Raw genomic sequence first — 19,269 nt, 5'->3', positions numbered from 1 at the left:
ACACAGTTCAGTTCAGTTCAGTCGCTCAGTCCTGTCCGACTCTTTGCGACCCCATGAATGGCAGCATGCCAGGCCTCCCTGTCCATCACCAACTCCCAGAGTTTACTCAAACTCATGTCCATCAAGTCAGTGATGCCATCCAGCCATCTCATCCTTTGTTTCCCCCTTCTCCTCCTGCCCCCAATCCCTCCCAGCATCAGGGTCTTTTCCAATGAGTCAACTCTTCACATGAGGTGGCCAAAGTACTGGAGATTCAGCTTCAGCATCAGTCCTTCCAATGAACACCTAGGACTGATCTCCTTTAGGATGGACTGGTTGGATCTCCTTGTAGTCCAAGGGACTCTCAAGAGTCTTCTCCAACACCACAGTTCAAAAGCATCAATTCTTCGGCACTCAGCTTTCTTCACAGTCCAACTCTCACATCCATACCTGACCACTGGAAAAACTATAGCCTTGACCAGAGAGACCTTTGTTGGCATAGTAATGTCTCTGCTTTTTAGTATGCCATCTGGGTTGGTCATAACTTTCCTTCCAAGGAGTAACTGTCTTTTAATTTCATGGCTGCAATCACAATCTGCAGTGATTTTGGAGCCCCCAAAAATAAAGTCTGACACTGTTTCCATTGTTTCCCCATCTATTTCTCATGAAGTGATGGGACCAGATGCATGATCTTAGTTTTCTGAATGTTGAGCTTTAATCCAACTTTTTTACTCTCCTCTTTCACTTTCATCAAGAGGCTAAAAAGTTCCTCTTCACTTTCTACCATAAGGGTGGTTTCATCTGCATATCTGAGGTTATTGATATTTCTTTCGGCAATCTCGATTCCAGCTTGTCCTTCTTCCAGCCCAGTGTTTCTCATGATGTATTCTGCATGTAAGTTAAATAAGCAGGGTGACAATATACAGCCTTGACGTACTCCTTTTCCTATTTGGAACCAGTCTGTTGTTCCATGTCCAGTTCTAACTGTTGCTTCCCGACCTGCATATGGGTTCCTCAAGAGGTGGATAAGGTGGTCTGGTATTCCCATCCCCTTCAGAATTTTCCATAGTTTCTTGAGATCCACACAGTCAAAGGCTTTGGCATCATCAATAAAGGAGAAATAGATGTTTTTCTGGAACTCTGTTGCTTTTTTGATGATCCAGTGGATGTTGGCAATTTGAACTCTGGTTCCTCTGCCTTTTCTAAAACCAGCTTGAACATCTGGAAGTTCATGATTCACACATTGCTGAAGCCTGGCTTGGAGAATTTTGAGATGTGTGTGAGATGAGTGTAATTGTTCGGTAGTTTGAGCATTCTTTGGGATTGCCTTTCTTTGGGATTGGAATGAAAACTCACCTTTTCCAGTCCTGTGGCCACTGCTGAGTTTTCCAAATTTGCTGGCATATTGAGTTCAGCACTTTCACAGCATCATCTTTCAGGATTTGAAATAGCTCAACTGGAATTCCATCACCTCCAATAGCTTTGTTCGTAGTGATGCTTTTTAAAGTCCACCTGACTTCACATTCCAGGATTTCTGGCTCTAGGTGAATGATCACACCATCGTGATAATCTGGATCATGAAGATCTTTTTTGTACAGTCCTTCTGTGTATTCTTGCCACCTCTTCTTAATATCTTCTGCTTCTGTTAGGTCCATACCATTTCTGTCCTTTATTGTGCCCATCTTTGCATGAAATGTTCCCTTGGTATCTCTAATTTTCTTGAAGAGATCTCTAGTCTTCCCCATTCTGTTGTTCTCCTCTATTTATTTGCATTTACCACTGAGGAAGGCTTTCTTATCTCTCCTTGCTATTCTTTGGAACTCTGCATTCAGATGAGTATATCTTTCCTTTTTTCCTTTGCTTTTTGCTTCTTTTCTTTTCACAGCTATTTGTAAGGCCTCCTCAGACAACCATTTTGCCTTTTTGAATTTCTTTTCCATGGGTATGGTCTTGATCCCTGTCTTCTGTAGAATGTCATGAACCTCTGTCCATAGTTCATCAGGCACTCTGTCTATCAGATACAGTCCCTTAAATCTATTTCTCACTTCCACTGTATAGTCATAAGGGATTTGATTTAGGTCATACCTGAATGGTCTAGTGGTTTTCCCTCCCTTCTTCAATTTAAGTCTGAATTTGGCAATAAGGAGTTCAATAAGGAGTTCACAGTCAGATCACAGACTGTGATCTGAGCCACAGTCAGCTCCCAGTCTTGCTTTTGCTGACTGTATAGAGCTTCTCCATCTTTGGCTGCAAAGAATATAATCAATTCGATTTTGGTGTTGACCATCTGGTGATGTCCATGTGTAGAGTCTTCTCTTGTGTTGTTGGAAGAGGGTGTTTGCTATGACCAGTGTGTTCTCTTGGCAAAACTCTATTAGCTTTTGCCCTGCTTCATTCTGTACTCCAAGGCCAAATTCTCCTGTCACTCCAGGTGTTTCTTGACTTCCTACTTTTGCATTCCAGTCCCCTATAATGAAAAGGACATCTCTAATGGAGGTAATGAAGATACCAGTGACTTCCTTCAAAAGGTCCCATGCATTGCCACACTCAGTGCCTCTGACCTGGCAGCTGGCCACTGCCGATCTGCACCTCTGCCAGACTCTTGGACACAAGTTTGTGTCAGTTTCTTGTGCGATCACTCCTCCTTTTTCCTGAGTCCTGATGCGTAGAATGTTTTGTTTGTGCCCTCCAAGAATCTGTTTCCCATTCCTGTGTAAGTTCTGTAATTAAAACCCACTGGCCTCCAAAGTCAAATTTCCTGGGAGTTCTCAGTTCATCAGGAGATCCCCAGATTGCGAAATCTGTGGTGCATCCTAGAACTTACTTAATAGTGCAAGAATTTATTTGGTATAATTATTCTGCAGTTTGTGGGTCGTCTGCTCTGCAGCTCTGTGGTGTGGTTAATGGTGACCTTTTTTAAGAGGACTTATGTCACATGTTGTGTGACCCAGGTCTTTTTCACCCAAAGCCCCTACCCCTGCAACAAGTTTGCAACAGGCCACTGCTGACCCATACTTCCACAAGAGATACGCAGACACTCAAAGACAGGTCTGACTCAGTCTCTGTGGGGTCTATGGATCCTGGTGCACACAAGATTTTGTTTGAGCCCTCCGAGTGCCTCTGGTGGGTATGGGGTTTGATTCTAAATGCTCTCTTTTCCCTCCTACTGTCTTGCTGGCGCTTCTCCTTTGCTCTTGGACATGGGGTATCTTTTTTGGTGGGATCCAACGTACTCCTGTTGATGGTTGTTCAACAAGTTGTAATTTTGGAGTTCCTGCAGTAGAAGATGAGTGCACGTCCTTCTTCTCTGCCATCCTGCCAGAAGTGTGAAAGGATGGCACTAGTGCCCTTATATTAATACCTTAAGAGGCCTGAGATAGTCAATCAGTCTGGTTTGTCTCCCCTCACCCCTCCATCAGTGTCCCTCCACCTCCTACCATGTGAAGAAACCAGAAAGGGGACCTTCTTCAAGAGTCCAACCATGTTGGCACCTTGACTTCACACTTTTTGCCTCTGGAAATAGGAGAACTGAATGTTGTTCAAGCCACTCAATCTCTGGTAGTCTGTTATGGCAGCCAGAACTGGCCAGGACCAATGGTGTGACCCTATTCCTCAGGTAGTTATTTTGGCCCTCTCCCTCCTCCTCATGCAGGAGAATGCCTGCAAAGGGGTTTCTTGTTCCTCTCTCCTCAATTATCCACTCCTCCCACAGAAGCATGAGTTAATAATCAGATCGATCACAGTATGAAACTCTTATTGGATTGGGTACTGTAGGCAAGGGGATCCTGTTTATAAAAGGCAGTGTCTGAGGCCCCACCTCTTTTACTTACTGTTCCACATGAGGAAGTTACTGCTTATTCTCAGCGTGGTCTAAGCACACAAGGGAAGATTATAGACCTGCTTTCAGGCCCCCATGTGATCAATTGGAAAAGAGTTGTCAGAGTCATTTCATTGTAGCAACATGATTTAGATTCTGAATAGGACATGGGTGACAAAACACTTTGGCTCCAGAACTAAGATCAGCTCAGCTGTAATTTGAATATTGGATTTAAGCTGTCTGACACTCGAGTCCCATAAATTAACAACATTGTTCTTTGCTTCTGTTTTGTCTACTGAGCCTTGTGTACATTTTTTGCATGGTCAAGTCCTACCAGGAAAAGAAGGATAAGACAAAGCCAACCCCCTACAGCTTGTTTAAAAACAATCTAAATTGATTTAACTCAATCATGGCTGCCTTCCCTTATTCAATGTGTCCCACTCCTTAAATAAATGTCCAACAGGAAAAATTTCATACATTTTGATTAAATTGGCTTAGAGAATTGTCAGAGACATGCTGGGAAAAGATGAGAACAAATTTTCTATTCTTGGACAGTACACACTTAGAAAATCAGTAGTTCAGGTTGAGAAAGTGATTAATATAAAAGAATCACTTTAAAATATTGGTATCATGACAGCAAGATGAACAAAGGCACAGAGGTAGAGAAAATATCACCTTAAATGAAAAACTTGATATAGAGTTTGTACCTTTAAATAAACTCAGGCTGCCTACATTCAAAAGAAAAGTCAAGATAAAATCAGTTGAAATCCTATACGAAATGTTGGTGATCCAAAGGGTGCAATATATCAGACATTAATGGAGGAAATCAAAGAGTTGGGGTTTTGTTCCTTATTCAAATGTGAGAATGTAAATCTGGAGCAAAGGTTTTGAGAGAAAACATTCTGCTTTATAGCTCAAAAGTTATCAGAAAATGTTACTCTTATTGGCCAATCAGACCTGGGGTAGAAGGGGCATGGAGAGATTGAACAAATGCAGAAATAGAGTGCCTATTAGCAGATTTCAACTCAGTTTCAGAGCAATTGCTTCTTCACATTTCCCTCAAATAAATGAGGGCCAGTCTAGGCAAAATTTGACTCAGAGTGCATCTCCATTCTTGCCCCCAAATCCCAAAGCTTGCTTTCTAATCATCTTCACTCTGTCTCAATCCACTTATATCACCATTCTAGTCAATCTCGGACTACTCTATGTTTTGATGCTTAATACTCAGCATAATCTTAAAGGAAAGCTTCTAAGATGCTAACATCTCTCCCTGCCTTGAGTGTTCCCCATGTGTAATACCCGTGACCTGCATCAATTAAACAGATGCTCCCACAACTGGATGCAACCAGGTACTGCCCCGCCCCGCCATAGTACAGTAGGTGTTAGTCACTTATTGCTCTGTCACAGACCACTCGTTAAGTTAGTGGCTTAAAACCATGATCATCATCTATTATCTGTTATATTCCTGTGGGTGAGGAGTTTGGGGTTGACTCGGTCAGATGGTTCTGGCCTAGGGTCTGTCATAAAGCTGCAGTCAGGTGGTGGTGGAGAATAGAGTCACCTTTAAGCCTTCTTCACACACTTGTCTGGTGACACTGCTGCAGAGACTAAAATAACTGGTGACTTGAGTATCTAGGGTTCCTCAGGCTATAGTCCCTACCTCCATGTGGCCTTTCCATGTGATTTCTTCAAAATGATGGACTTGAGGTAGCTGAATTTTTCATACATCAGCTCATAGTCCCAAGGTGCATGTCTCAAGAAAGAACCAGGCAGTCACAGTGTGATCATCTCTAATTGAGCTTTAGAAGTCACGTAGAGTTATTTCCACCCTACTCTATTGGTTGAAGCAATTGAAGACTTGTCTAGGTTCAGCGAGGCACAGCAGCATCATAGCATAAGAAGAGCTTGTACATGTGTTGATGTAGCTGTTTCTGGAACATGCAACCTCTCTTGGTAACCCACAGAGCTCTTCAATTTGTCCTGTCTGATTAAACATTATAATGAACATAAATGAAGTCAAATGAAAGAGGTTATCAAAGTGAGTAGAGAATGTTAATGCAAGATACATCAAAATCAATATTCAAAATTATCTCTTGACAGACTTGGACTGTTGCATTGAAAATAACAAGATGAAGCTTATAAAGAGCCATGTGTGAAGTTTAAAAATAATTTCATGAATACACAATAGGGACCTCCTGGGTTGGCAGGAGTTCTGAAGAAAAAGAGCTGGAAATTTTTGTGGATCGTAAGCATGATATGTATAAGAATGGGATGTGATTGCTTAAACAAATGAGAAGCTGAGCTACACTTGAGTTGTATTTATGATATATAGCATTCATATTATGAAAAGTAAAAGCCCAACATCCCCTGCATTCATTTAACCATTCATTAATTCCATCAGTGTGTATTGAATGACTATTATGTGCAAGGCACTTTCCTAGGTGCTGGCAATATAGCAATGAAAAAGCACTCACAAAAACCTCCCCTCTTAAAACCTGAATTAGAATGGAAAGGACATATAATGAGCCTGACGAAAATGCTAGAGAAAAAATTAAGAGGATAGAAAGAAGGAAGGAATGGAAAAAAGAAAGAAGGAAGGAAGGGAGGAATAAAGGCAAGAAAGGAGGCAGGGAAGAAAGGAAGGAAGAGGTGAAGAAAGAAGGAGAATAAATGTTGGGAGTGAGAGGGTTACAATTGGATAGTGAAGATAAATCAGGTAGGGAAGTCTTCACTGAGGAGGGCTATTCGAGAAAACATATGAAGGACAAGAGTGAGTAAGCCGTGCACACCTCAGGAAGGAAAATTCCAGAAAGAAGTAATATCTGGGATAGAGGCCCTGAATCAGTGATGTCTGGTGGTGAGAACCCTAGGGGAGCTGGAATTAAGTGAGAACATGGGAGAGTGATAGTGAAAGTCGCTCAGTCTTTCTGACCCCATGGACTATACAGCTATCCAGCCCATGGAATCCTCCAGGCCAGAACACTGGAGTGGTTAGCCTTTCCCTTCTCCAGAGGATCTTCCCAACTCAGGGATTGAACCAGGTCTCCCACATTGCAGGCAGATTCTTCACCAGCTGAGCTACCAGGGAAGCCCTGATTGAAGAGTAATGAGATGCAATCAGAGACGTGATGAAGAGCTTCTTCCAGGCCCTCATGGGTATGGTGGCCTTAAACTATGATAACAATGAAGGGTCTGAGAGGCTGTCAAACTGAGGACACATTTTGAAGGAAGTGTAATAATATTTTTTTGTTTTTGTTTTTGTTTTTTTTTAATCACATACAGTTTATGAAACAGAGGATTCAATAATAATACTAACATTATGGGCTTGAGCATTTGTTGAGGTGAAGAATATTGCAAATGAGCAAGTTTGGAGTCAATTAATGGGAACCCAGCTTTGGATGTACCTATTTTAAATATCTATGAGACAACACATTGGATATAGCAGTGGGCAAGAGGGGTTGGTTAAAAGAGTCTATGGTTGAGGAGAGAGGTCCAGGCTGATAAAATAAATTTGGTAGGTATCAATAAATATTTATTATTTATTTATTTACTTATTTTTAAGATATTTAAAACCATATCTCTGGTTGAAACAACCAATGAAGAGACTAGAAAAAGTTCCAAGGACTAAGTTCCTATATCCCCCAACTTTTAGAAACTGAGAAGATGAAGATAACTGGAAAAATAGTGGAAAGCAAAGGAGGAGAAAATTAGGCAAATATGATCCTTGGAAAGCCAAATGGAAAAGGCATTTCAAGTAAGAGAGGAGTTTATTATCTGTTCAGATAAAAAAAAAAAAGGAGTTAGACTAAACATATGATGACATTTGTAAATGTAGGAATCACCTGAGGCCTTGATGGAAACAGGTTTAATGGTATAATGAGGGCAGAACTTGATGGAGTGAGTTCAAGAGAGAATGGAAGACTGAGCAGCTAACACCCTTTTGAGGATTTACTGTATAGAGGATAGAAGTGAGTAATGGCTGGATAGACAGAACTATTGTTAGGAACGAAAAAAGTAACCATGTGCTTCCAAGTGTGAAATTTTCAGTAAAGCAAAAATATTATGAAAGGGAAAGAAAAAGAATTTTTGGATTGATGACCCTGACAACTTGAGGAACGGATGGGAGCTAGTGAGCAAATGGAGGTATTCTTTTAGCTCGGAGCATAGGGCTTCAGACATCCAAATAGCAGAAAAGTTAAATAAAAAGGCAGGATGCAGATAGGTGCATATTAATGTTGATGGGAGAGCACAGGAGTACTTTTCTGAATGTTTCCATTTTCCTTATGACATGGAAAGTATGGCCATCATCTGAGAGTAACAATGAGGAGATTGGTGTAGAAGCCTAGAGATGAGAGGGTACAGAATGGTTTTCTAGAACATTGAGAGCATAAATGAATGGGATAAATATAAGTGACACATCGTGGTAAGATGCACTTGACGCTGATGACCATGGATGAATGTGAGACCCATCTGTATGGCTGTATATTTTTCTCCAGCCACATTCAGCTATAGGTGAGAAGGTATAGGGGAGGATGCTCTAGAATGTCATATAAATGGAATCATGTAGCATGAACTCTTTTTTGTCTGGCTTCTTTCCACAAAATACTCCACAAAATATCTATGAGATTCATCTATGTTGGTGCATGTATCACTTTTGTGGCCTTTCTTTAATTCTGGTCTTTCACTTCTTAGCAAGAGCTCAAGTTCATTGTCAATGTGTAAATTAAACAATTATACAGATACAAGGACTGAAGGACAAGTTAAAGGTGAGAAATTCCAAAGAGGTTGAAACTCAACTAGGCTAAACCTTGCCATGAGAAAAGAGGGAATCCTTCAAGGTAAACCCCAGCAGAATCTCCAGGGGTAAATCAGAGCAGTGCTTCACACCAATACCACCAACCCCACCAAGAAATCTAAGTTTTTTCAAAACAATCTTCATGAATTGTGCATATGCTAATGTTTGAGAACCATTGCAGTGAACTTTAAGAAGACTGTAGATACAGCGCTTTTGTTAATGGAGTTGCCCACAGGCTGCTTAACAAAAGCTCAGGTTTTGAAATTTGGCTACAGGGATTACCACCTGGAAGGTCGGAGTTTGATGTAACAGTGAGTTTAAGTCAGCGCTTCCCCCCCCCCCCTTAATTGAAAGCTGTCTACCCTAGGGTTAAAAACTTTTTTGCATATGACTTAAGAGAGCATTTTTAACCTGAAGGAATAAAGAAAAAGGTGGGCCAAACAAGACCAGTACTGATTTCTTTTCAAGCATAAGGTCAAAGCTGATTATCAAAGCCACTCTCAGGGGTTCCAGGGAGGATAGCCTTCAACAAAGCCTCTGGGGCCCTCTGTTAACTTCTGTGGTCTGCTGTGCTTCAACCTCAAAGGCCAACAGATACCCCCACAGCAGAACCACTAGGCTCTCCTGAGCCCTCTGACAACAAAAGAACAGGAGTCTCAAATACAGTTTCAAAATTCTTTGTGAAACACTATGGCTGCCCTTCCCTGGGTTAGTCTGTATTTATTAGCTAACACAGTTTTCATGTGCTAAGTTCCAGGCAAATAAAACAGTCAATCAATGTGTTATACTAATCATAGTATTGCGTGGGTTTCTGGTTGCTGTCCCTTAACTTTATTGCACTATGGTCTTCTGAGGTAGGGTTGAACACAGGAAAACAAGTATTACAGAACTCATAGCATCATAGACCCTCCAAAAATGTCCCACTGGGCAAATGTTTTATTAGAAAGTTCAGTGACACTGACAACTGGCACTGGTAACTATGGCTCACAAACCTCTTGATATAATGGATTTTATTTGATTTCCCAGCAGAATCCTGTGAGATAGAAAATGCTCTACTCATCTTGAGGCAGGAATAGATGGGCTCCAAGTTAGACGTTTACAACTGGCCTCCTGTTTGCGCTTCATGGGGCACAAAGGCTTCAGGCTGGATACTTACAACTGTTAGCATTGCTCAAGACAAGAGATAGATGGGCTCTAGTTAAAGCATTTACAATCAGCCTTCTGTTCAGCCTCTGAAATGGAAGTAACAACAGAGACAGGGTAAATAGCCAGTCTTTGTCTCTTGTAAACACCTTAAGGTAATACTCCAGGCAATAGTCAAGGTAACATTCAAAGCAAGGACAAACAGAGGCAAAATCCTGTTTGGGTAAAGGATTAAGGGATCTGCACTCCCCCCATTTTGGGGGCAAAAGAGATGCTACACATGCGCAGAAAGGCTCTTTGGGGGTCAAAAGTCAGGGGATAACAGCAGACCATAATGAGTCTGCTCCTCACAGAAGTCTTCACTTCAAGATCCATCTTCACTGAGGAGGCATGTGCACTCAGAGGAGGGCCCCAGAGTAGGTCAAATGTGGAAAAAGAAATGGGGATAGTGGCCTACCTGTAAACAAAGGTCCGGGAAAACTGACCTACGTAAGTGACTTAACTGCCTCTTTACTGTACTCCTCACTAGGAGGATGCTCACACCCTTTCTCTCTGGGTGTGCGTCTCTTCCTTGCTTCTATCTTAACTAAACAAACCATTTCTCTGTGTCTTCTCCCACTTGCTGTTATTCTATGTCTCTAATAATAAACTTTGTACCTGCATTTACAGTTTCTGCCTCCATGATAAGTGTGTTTTTCACTGGGGGCAAATGTCCAGGGAAAAAATAGTTTCTAGCCTCTAATCTTGCCTGGTTTGATGGCTAGGATTCCTGGTTTTCATCCAGGCTACCCAGGTTCAATTCCTGGGCAGGGAATTAAGATCTTGTTTCATGCCATGGCTCACTGCTGCCTCACCAAGATCAATTTCACTGATGAATAAACCAAGTTTAAGCAGTCACTTTGCCTGAAACTTTTCAGTAAGTAGGCACAGGGCTCATTATGCAATTTAATGATTTCTGGCACCAAATAACACGTGGCTTTATTCTTTATTTTTCTCTGATAAAATGCTTCTGTTAAGAATAAATCAGGAAAAAGTAAAATTCCTAGAAGCAGAGAGTACAGAAGTGGTTCCCAAGGTAAGAGGGTTGGAAGATTTGGAAGAGGCTGATGAAACATTACAAATTTTTAGCTATAAGATGAAAATAAGGTTCAAGGACTTAATGTAAAAGATGGTGACTATAGTTGATAAAACTGAATAGCAAAATTGAAATTTTCTAAGAGTAGAACTTATTATCACCAAAAATAAATGAATGAATAAATAAATAAATAAGGAAGTAAATAAGGAGATAGATGTGTTGATTAACCAGGTTGGGGGGGGGGGGATTCTTTCACAGTGTGTACATATACCAAAGCACCACAATGTATTCTTCATATATCTTACAATTTTGTATGTAAATTTACCTCAATAAAGCTGAAAAAAAATTAAGGTAAAGGAGGAAAGGGAAATATCAATTTCTTAAAAGAATACATTTCAAGCATCAGAGGGCATTTTGCTTTGTTCTCATGTTAATATAGAAATTGTATTTGCAGTGTCCACAGTCAACAGACATGGTCAGTGCCAATATGTGTGCCCTGGAATGGACATCAGGAATCCAGGTATCTAATGGTGCTCTACCAAAACTCTGTGTGTGGTTTAAAATCACTCTTACCTCTCCCAGCCACTAGGAGACATCATGAAATAAGCCTCTTGTCCCTATACCATCTTTAAGGATCTCCTTTAGCTTTAGCTGTGATAAATGGAATATCGCCTGTCATAGCAGTAAGCAAAGGGTGTCACAGTCATCAGGAGTTGCAGCCACCACTGATGGTAAACTGGTGAGCCCTGAGGGAACTCAGGAAAGAAAAGAAAACTTGCCACTTAGCAGCCATCAGACTGCAGCCACTAGCTACTGTGAGCCCCGAGGAAACTCAGGATGTGAAAATATAAGATACTGGTCCCAGGTGGCTGAGATGCATTATCAAAGGAATGTTTTCAGTGAGCCCAGACTCTTCCATCTCCCCATCTATAGAAAAGTGCTAATTTTTTTAACCTGACATATCTGGTTTTGCTTTAATTAACAATAATCTTTTGACATTCAGACTACCTGCCCTTTGTTGCAAAACACCTGGCTTCCCCCTCACCTCCACAGAGCAGTTCTCTCAGGGGTACTTGAGATGCTGCCTCCCAGGCTTGAAGTCCTAAAAATTCCTGAAGAATAAAATATAACTCTCAATTCTTAGGTTCTGAATAATTTTCTAGTTGACAGCTGGATTTCTTTAGGGTGGAAAGAACAATTACAAGCAGAAATATGAGTGTGCTATAGACAGCACTTCCAGTGCCTTGTACCTATCATTTCAGCCTGCCTGGTTTTTGTACAACTAGGGGTAGGTAAGATACAGGGAGTGAACAACAGCATCTCAGAGATACAAGGTGGCCAGACCAGAGGACCCCAGATCCCAGGGTGTTAATGTTCCTGGGGGCAGCTTTCAACCATAGGTTGGAAGGAGCCATTGGTTAAATATTCCCAAGTCTCCATCCTCCTGTGGAACCAGTCAGGGACACTCTCCACACAATTCACCAGAATCTCATCAGGACTGGACCCATCTCCCAGCATAGTACAGCTCATTAACAGACCCTTGTTGGCTTTCTCCCTCCCAATAAACTACTTGCACTGGTATCCTTGTCTCAGGCTCTGCTTTTTAAAGAACCCAAAGTAAGGCTTAGGCTTTAGAGAGGTGTTACTATCTGAATACAGAATTGGGTGGTACACAACAGATTAGCAATTAATGTATATGCAATTAAACCCTTTCAGTTGTTTCCTTACAATTTACTGTGATACATTCTAAGTAGCTCTTTATGTGTACTTTCAAAGTTTAGATAGAGAGATGAGGCTCTGATATAATTATTGTTGTGATATGGCCATTTCTATATAGGGGAATCCCCATGAAGCCTCTTTTTTTTTTAATAGAGACTATTGCATACATCCCCTTTGCATTTACTACAATTATAATTCATTTATTAACATCCCAAATCATATCCTTGCTCAACTAATTGATTTGAGGGTGAGGCGTTAAGGTGAAAATCTCCACCAAATTTCTCATTAGGTGATTTGACCACAAGAGTTTCCTACCTTCTTAGTCAGGACAATTTTGGTTGTCAGTTTTAGAAACCCTCCTTAGAAGTTCAAAGGTGATCAACTATCCTGATTTTGGGGGGATTATCCTGATTTTAGCCCTGAATATCTTACTTCCTTGGAAACACCTAAGTCACAGTATGGTTGGTTATTGTACCAAGTTCCCCCATCTTTCTCCTTACCATTTAACCACCATTCTTTTTAGCCCTTCTTGGTTGCTTTTGTTGTTCAGTCAAGTTTTTGTGATCCCATGAACTGTAGCACACCAGGCTTCCCTGTCCTTCACCATCTACCAGAGTTTGCTCAAATTCACACCCATTGAGTCAGCAATGCCATTCTTGGTAGTACACTCCATCCTCTTAGGGGATTCAGTGTTGCCCATGTCTACAGGAACCACTTGATGGGAATCCAGGGGAAGAAGAATTATCCAGATGAGGGGGATGATACTGAGTTTTCCAAAAGAACTGGCATAGATCAGGGTAGGGGAAGAGGGAGGAGACTTGAATGGAGACAAATATATGTAAAATATGATGTGCCCTCTACTCTTTCACTCCAGAGGCCTCATCATCAATACAGGTAGACCTCAGAGATGCTGTGGGTTCAGTTCCAGACCATTGCAATAAAGTGAATCTCACAATAAAACAAGTCACACACATGTTTTAGCTTCTCCACGCATGTGAAAGTTATGTCTACACTCTGCTGTAGTCTACTACTAAGTGCACAATAGCATGATACCTAAGAAAGCTACATACATGCCTCAATTTAAAAAAAAAAGTCAAAAAATGCTAACCATCATCTAATCTCTCGGTGAGTCACTGTAGTATACCAAAGTTCACTGATCATGGATCATTGCAGCAGATATAATACTAATAAAAAAAGTTTGAAATATTGCAAAAAGTACCAAAACATGACACAAAATGAGCAAACTCTGTTGGGGAAATGGCACTAGTAAAGTTGCTTGACTTGTTGCCACAAAACCAATTTGTAAAAACTGCAGTATCTGTGAAACATAATAAAGTGAAATAAAGCAGGTTAAGCCAGTGTTATTTATGTTACTTTTGCTCCTCTTTTTTCCCTCTATCTCCTACATGAGTCTTCCTTATTTATATTCTGGTTCCAACCTCTCATTTTCTTAGCACCCCTAGGGATTCACACTTCCCTCCATCTTCACACTTCCCTCCACCATCTGCACCACCAGGTCCAAGTAAAAATATGCTGCAAAAAATATGTTACTCTGAGAAAGAAATGTATAGATGCATTACAAACTAAACATAAAAATATGTTATAAAAATTTTAAATGTATACCTTCTTCCTTCTGGCTCATTGCTTTGGTTAAAGCTATTTTCTCTAGAAATTTTAAATGCCCTTCTCTTAATTCATATAAAACTTTTTGCTTACAAACATTGTGACCAGAAAGCAGGCATTTTGAATAGTCACTAGAGCCCTGTTTAGTGTCTAAAGTAGTAACTCACCACAGGCTTAAAATCCCACCAGATATACTGTTAAAGATGCTGACTAGCCAACTATTGAACTTGAGATTTAATTTCCATGTTTAAGGTGGAAGTGGCAAAGCACAGAAACTCAGAAGGACCATTTTGACCAAAAAGTCTTAACAGTGTCTTCATCTTGAGCAAACCCTACAAGGGCTTCTTCCAGACTCTAATTCAGAAGACTTTCTTTTTTTGGAGCACCAACTTTAGGAACTTGTAATTGCTTCCCCTGCTTTTTGATATGTAAATCTTTTCTTAAATAGCCCCTTACCAGTTTTCCAACCCAGAAATGTCTTTCTATGGGAACCACTTCTTCTTTTTTTTTTTTTTAATTTTTTTGCATTGAAGCATAATTTACAATGTTAGTTGTACAGCAAAGTGAATCAGTTATATAGATAGAAACAGATGTATAGATAAATATATTCTTTACCATTATAGTTTATTACAAGATATTTATTACAAGCAAATATGGTTTCCTGTCCTATACAATAGAATCTTATTGTTTATCTACTTTATATACAGAAGTTTGTGTATGTTAATCCCAAACTCCAATTTATCCGTCTCCCATTTCACTCGGACATTTGACTGAAGTGACTTAGCAGCATCAGCAGCAGCATTTCACCTTTGGTAACTGTAAGTTCATTTTCTATCTCTATGAGTCTTTTCCTGTTTTGTAAATAAGTTCACTTGTATCATGTTTTGTTAGGTTCCACAAGCAAGCAATATCATGTGGTATTTGTCTTTTTCTTTCTGACTTACTTCACTTAATATGATAATCTCTAGGTTCATCCATGTTGCCACAAATAGCATTATTTCATTATTTTTTATGACTGAGTGGTATTATTGATTGTATACATACCACATCTTTATCCATTCACCTATCGATGTACATTTAGGTTGCTTCCATGTCTTAGCTATTATAAATAGTGCTGCTACAAACACTGGGGTGCATGTGTCTTTTCAGATTATAGTGTTCTCCAGATAGATGACCGGGAGTGGGATTGCTAGATCCTATGATAACTCTCTTTTTAGTTTTTCAGGAGCCTCCATAGCGGTTGCACTGATTTACATTCCTAGCAGAGGAGCAGGAGGAGGGGGCCGTCTCCTTTAATCACCTAGAAGACAGCGTCCCTGTCTCCCAGTCTCTGTGGGAAGAGGAGATCCCTGCCTTCCAAATTGTAAAGTGACCTCTATGGTGAAGACATAACAAAGATTACTTTTATTTCAGATAAAGCCCAATTAGTAACCACGGTGAGCTACGATCTTCTCCTCACCTCAGCTCTTAGAAACCTTACTCTCTTCTGTATCATCAGAACTGAATTCAGAGTCAGCTCTGGGGTTTCTCCTACTGCAACTGCCTTGAATAAAGTCTTTCTTACCTATTTAACTTTCCCCAGGGACACATTTGCTCCGACAGTCTACAGAGATGCCGTCAGTTAATAAATAAACTGTAATTGCTATCAACAACAATATCAGGCAAAATGGTGAATTAAGGAAAGTCTTTGTCCAGGACACCTCATCCTCCCACTCCTATCTGCTCACGTTCACATATAGAAACATACTCACTGCACCACATTGCTAAAATTGACCTGAAAACAGAGACTAACATTTATATGGAGGATGCTTAACATATACCAAGCCCTGCTCTAAACATCTTCCATAAATTAACTTACTGAATCCTCAAACAACCCTGTGATATAAGCAAAAATTTTATCTCAATTTTTTTACTTGAGGAAGCTGAGGTTCTGAAAGGTTAAATGTCTTTTAATCAAAATCACGTAGTCAGGAAATTTCAGAGATGGGAATGGAATCTAGGCAGTTATAGATGTGGAGTCCTGGGTTCACACCTTTGAGTGAATATACCAATTATAGATATTGCTGGCCTGAAGAGTCCCAATTCCTCACCCACGTCCTCCTAGCCATAGCCTTTGGTAATGCCCTCCCATGCTGACTCTGCACTTGACCATGTGACTTGCGTTGTTCCATGATTACAACCAGCATCTTTATGAAGTACCTGTGCATTTTGGTGTTCTCTCCTATGTCCCTTAGGGCTTCCCGGGTGGCTTAGTGGTAAAGAATCCACCTGCCAATGCAGGAGAAACAGGAGGCAGGGGTTCAATCCCTGGGTTGGAAAGATCACCTGGAGGAGGAAATGGCAACCCACTCCAGTATTCTTGCCTTGAAAACTCCATGGACAGAGGAGCCTGGTGGGCTACAGTCCATGGGGTTGAAAGAGTTGAACATGACTGAGCACTCACACACACACATACACACAAACATTACTGTCGCTTGCTACCAATATGTGAATAATCCAAGGCTACCATGCAGGAAATATTTTAGAAACAAAGATCAGAGACAAGTTCCCCTAGCTGAGGTCATCCAACTAACCTATCAGCTGAATGCAGATTCATGAGAGAATCTAACCAAGATCAGCTAAGCCTGAACCATAGCAGCAAAACTCTCCTGTAAAAATTAATAAGCAGTTGTTACATTTCAGGTTTGTTTGCTACACAACAACAGCTAATTAATTTAACTGTTTGCTTAAAATTCCAAGTCTTCAAAACTTTGGTGTCAATGTCTTGCCATAGTCCTAACTTTTATCTCAAGTGTATTCCATATCATGTTGGGTCATTCTAAGGAATGAGTCCTATGCAGCACCAGCACTCTACTATCTTACCGAAATCTTGATGAACCCTTCAAGGTTTTGGAGCCCTGGCATCTCTTTTTTTTTTTTTTCCCATTTATTTTTATTAGTTGGAGGCTAATTACTTTACAGCATTGCAGTGGTTTTTGTCATACATTGAATTAGCCATGGATTTACATGTATTCCCCATCCCGGTCCCCCCTCCCAGCTCCCTCTCCACCCTATCCCTCTGGGTCCTCCCAGTGCACCAGGCCTGAGCACTTGTCTCATGCATCCAACCTGGGCTGGTGATCTGTTTCACCCTAGATATACATGTTTCGATGCTGTTCTCTTGAAACATCCCACCCCCGGGTTCTCCCATAGAGTCCACAAGTCTGTTCTATACATCTGAGTCTCTTTTTCTTTTTTTGCATATAGGGTTATCATTACCATCTTTCTAAACTCCATATATATGTGTTAGTATACTGTAATGGTCTTTATCTTTCTGGCTTACTTCACTCTGTATAATGGGCTCCAGTTTCACCCATCTCATTAGAACTGATTCAAATGAATTCTTTTTACCTGCTGAGTAATATTCCATGGTGTATATGTACCACAGCTTCCTCATCCATTCATCTGCTGATGGGCATCTAGGTTGCTTCCATGTCCTGGCAATTATAAACAGTGCTGCGATGAACATTGGGGTGCACGTGTCTCTTTCAGATCTGGTTTCCTTGGTGTATATGCCTAGAAGTGGTATTGCTGGGTCATATGGCAGTTCTATTTCCAGTTTTTTAAGAAATCTCCACACTGTTTTCCATAGCGGCTGTACTAGTTTGCATTCCCACCAACAGTGTAAGAGGGTTCCCTTTTCTCCACACCCTCTCCAGCATTTATTGCTTGTAGACTTTTGGATAGCAGCCATCCTGACTGGCGTGTAATGGTACCTCATTGTGGTTTTGATTTGCATTTCTCTGATAATGAGTGATGTTGAGCATCTTTTCATGTGTTTTTTAGCCATCCGTATGTCTTCCTTGGAGAAATGTCTGTTTAGTTCTTTGGCCCATTTTTTGATTGGGTCATTTATTTTTCTGGAATTGAGCTTCAGGAGTTGCTTGTATATTTTTGAAATTAATCCTTTGTCTGTTGCTTCATTTGCTATTATTTTCTCCCAATCTGAGGGCTGTCTTTTCACCTTGCTTATAGTTTCCTTTGTTGTACAAAAGCTTTTAAGTTTCATTAGGTCCCATTTGTTTATATTTGCTTTTGTTTCTAAAATTCTGGGATGTGGGTCATAGAGGATCCTGCTGTGATTTATGTCGGAGAGTGTTTTGCCTATGTTCTCCTCTAGGAGTTTTATAGTTTCTGGTCTTACATTTAGATCTTTAATCCATTTTGAGTTTATTTTTGTGTATGGTGTTAGAAAGTGTTCTAGTTTCATTCTTTTACAGGTGGTTGACCAGTTTTCCCAGCACCACTTGTTAAAGAGGTTGTCTTTTTTCCATTGTATATCCTTGCCTCCTTTGTCGAAGATAAGGTGACCATAGGTTCGTGGATTTATCTCTGGGCTTTCTATTCTGTTCCATTGATCTATACTTCTGTCTTTGTGCCAGTAACATACTGTCTTGATGACTGTGGCTTTGTAGTATAGTCTGAAGTCAGGCAGATTGATTCCTCCAGTTCCATTCTTCTTTCTCAAGGTTACTTTGGCTATTCGAGGTTTCTTGTATTTCCATACAAATTGTGAGATTATTTGTTCTAGTTCTGTGAAAAATACCGTTGGTAGCTTGATAGGGATTGCATTGAATCTATAGATTGCTTTGGGTAGTATAGCCATTTTGACAATATTGATTCTTCCAATCCATGAACACGGTATATTTCTCCATCTGTTTGTGTCCTCTTTGATTTCTTTCATCAGTGTTTTATAGTTTTCTATGTATAGGTCTTTTGTTTCTTTAGGTAGATATACTCCTAAGTATTTTATTCTTTTTGTTGCAATGGTGAATGGTATCGTTTCCTGAATTTCTCTTTCTGTTTTCTCATTGTTAGTGTATAGGAATGCAAGAGATTTCTGTGTGTTAATTTTATATCCTGCAACTTTACTGTATTCATTGATTAGCTCTAGTAATTTTCTGGTAGAGTCTTTAGGGTTTTCTATGTAGAGGATCATGTCATCTGCAAACAGAGAGAGTTTCACTTCTTCTTTTCCTATCTGGATTCCTTTTACTTCTTTTTCTGCCCTGATTGCTGTGGCCAACACTTCCAAAACTATGTTGAATAGTAGTGGTGAGAGTGGGCACCCTTGTCTTG

Source organism: Odocoileus virginianus, chromosome 9 (assembly GCF_023699985.2).
Source record: "Odocoileus virginianus isolate 20LAN1187 ecotype Illinois chromosome 9, Ovbor_1.2, whole genome shotgun sequence".
In the NCBI taxonomy this organism is placed as follows: Eukaryota; Metazoa; Chordata; class Mammalia; order Artiodactyla; family Cervidae; genus Odocoileus; species Odocoileus virginianus.
Note: the sequence above shows the minus strand (reverse complement) of the source record.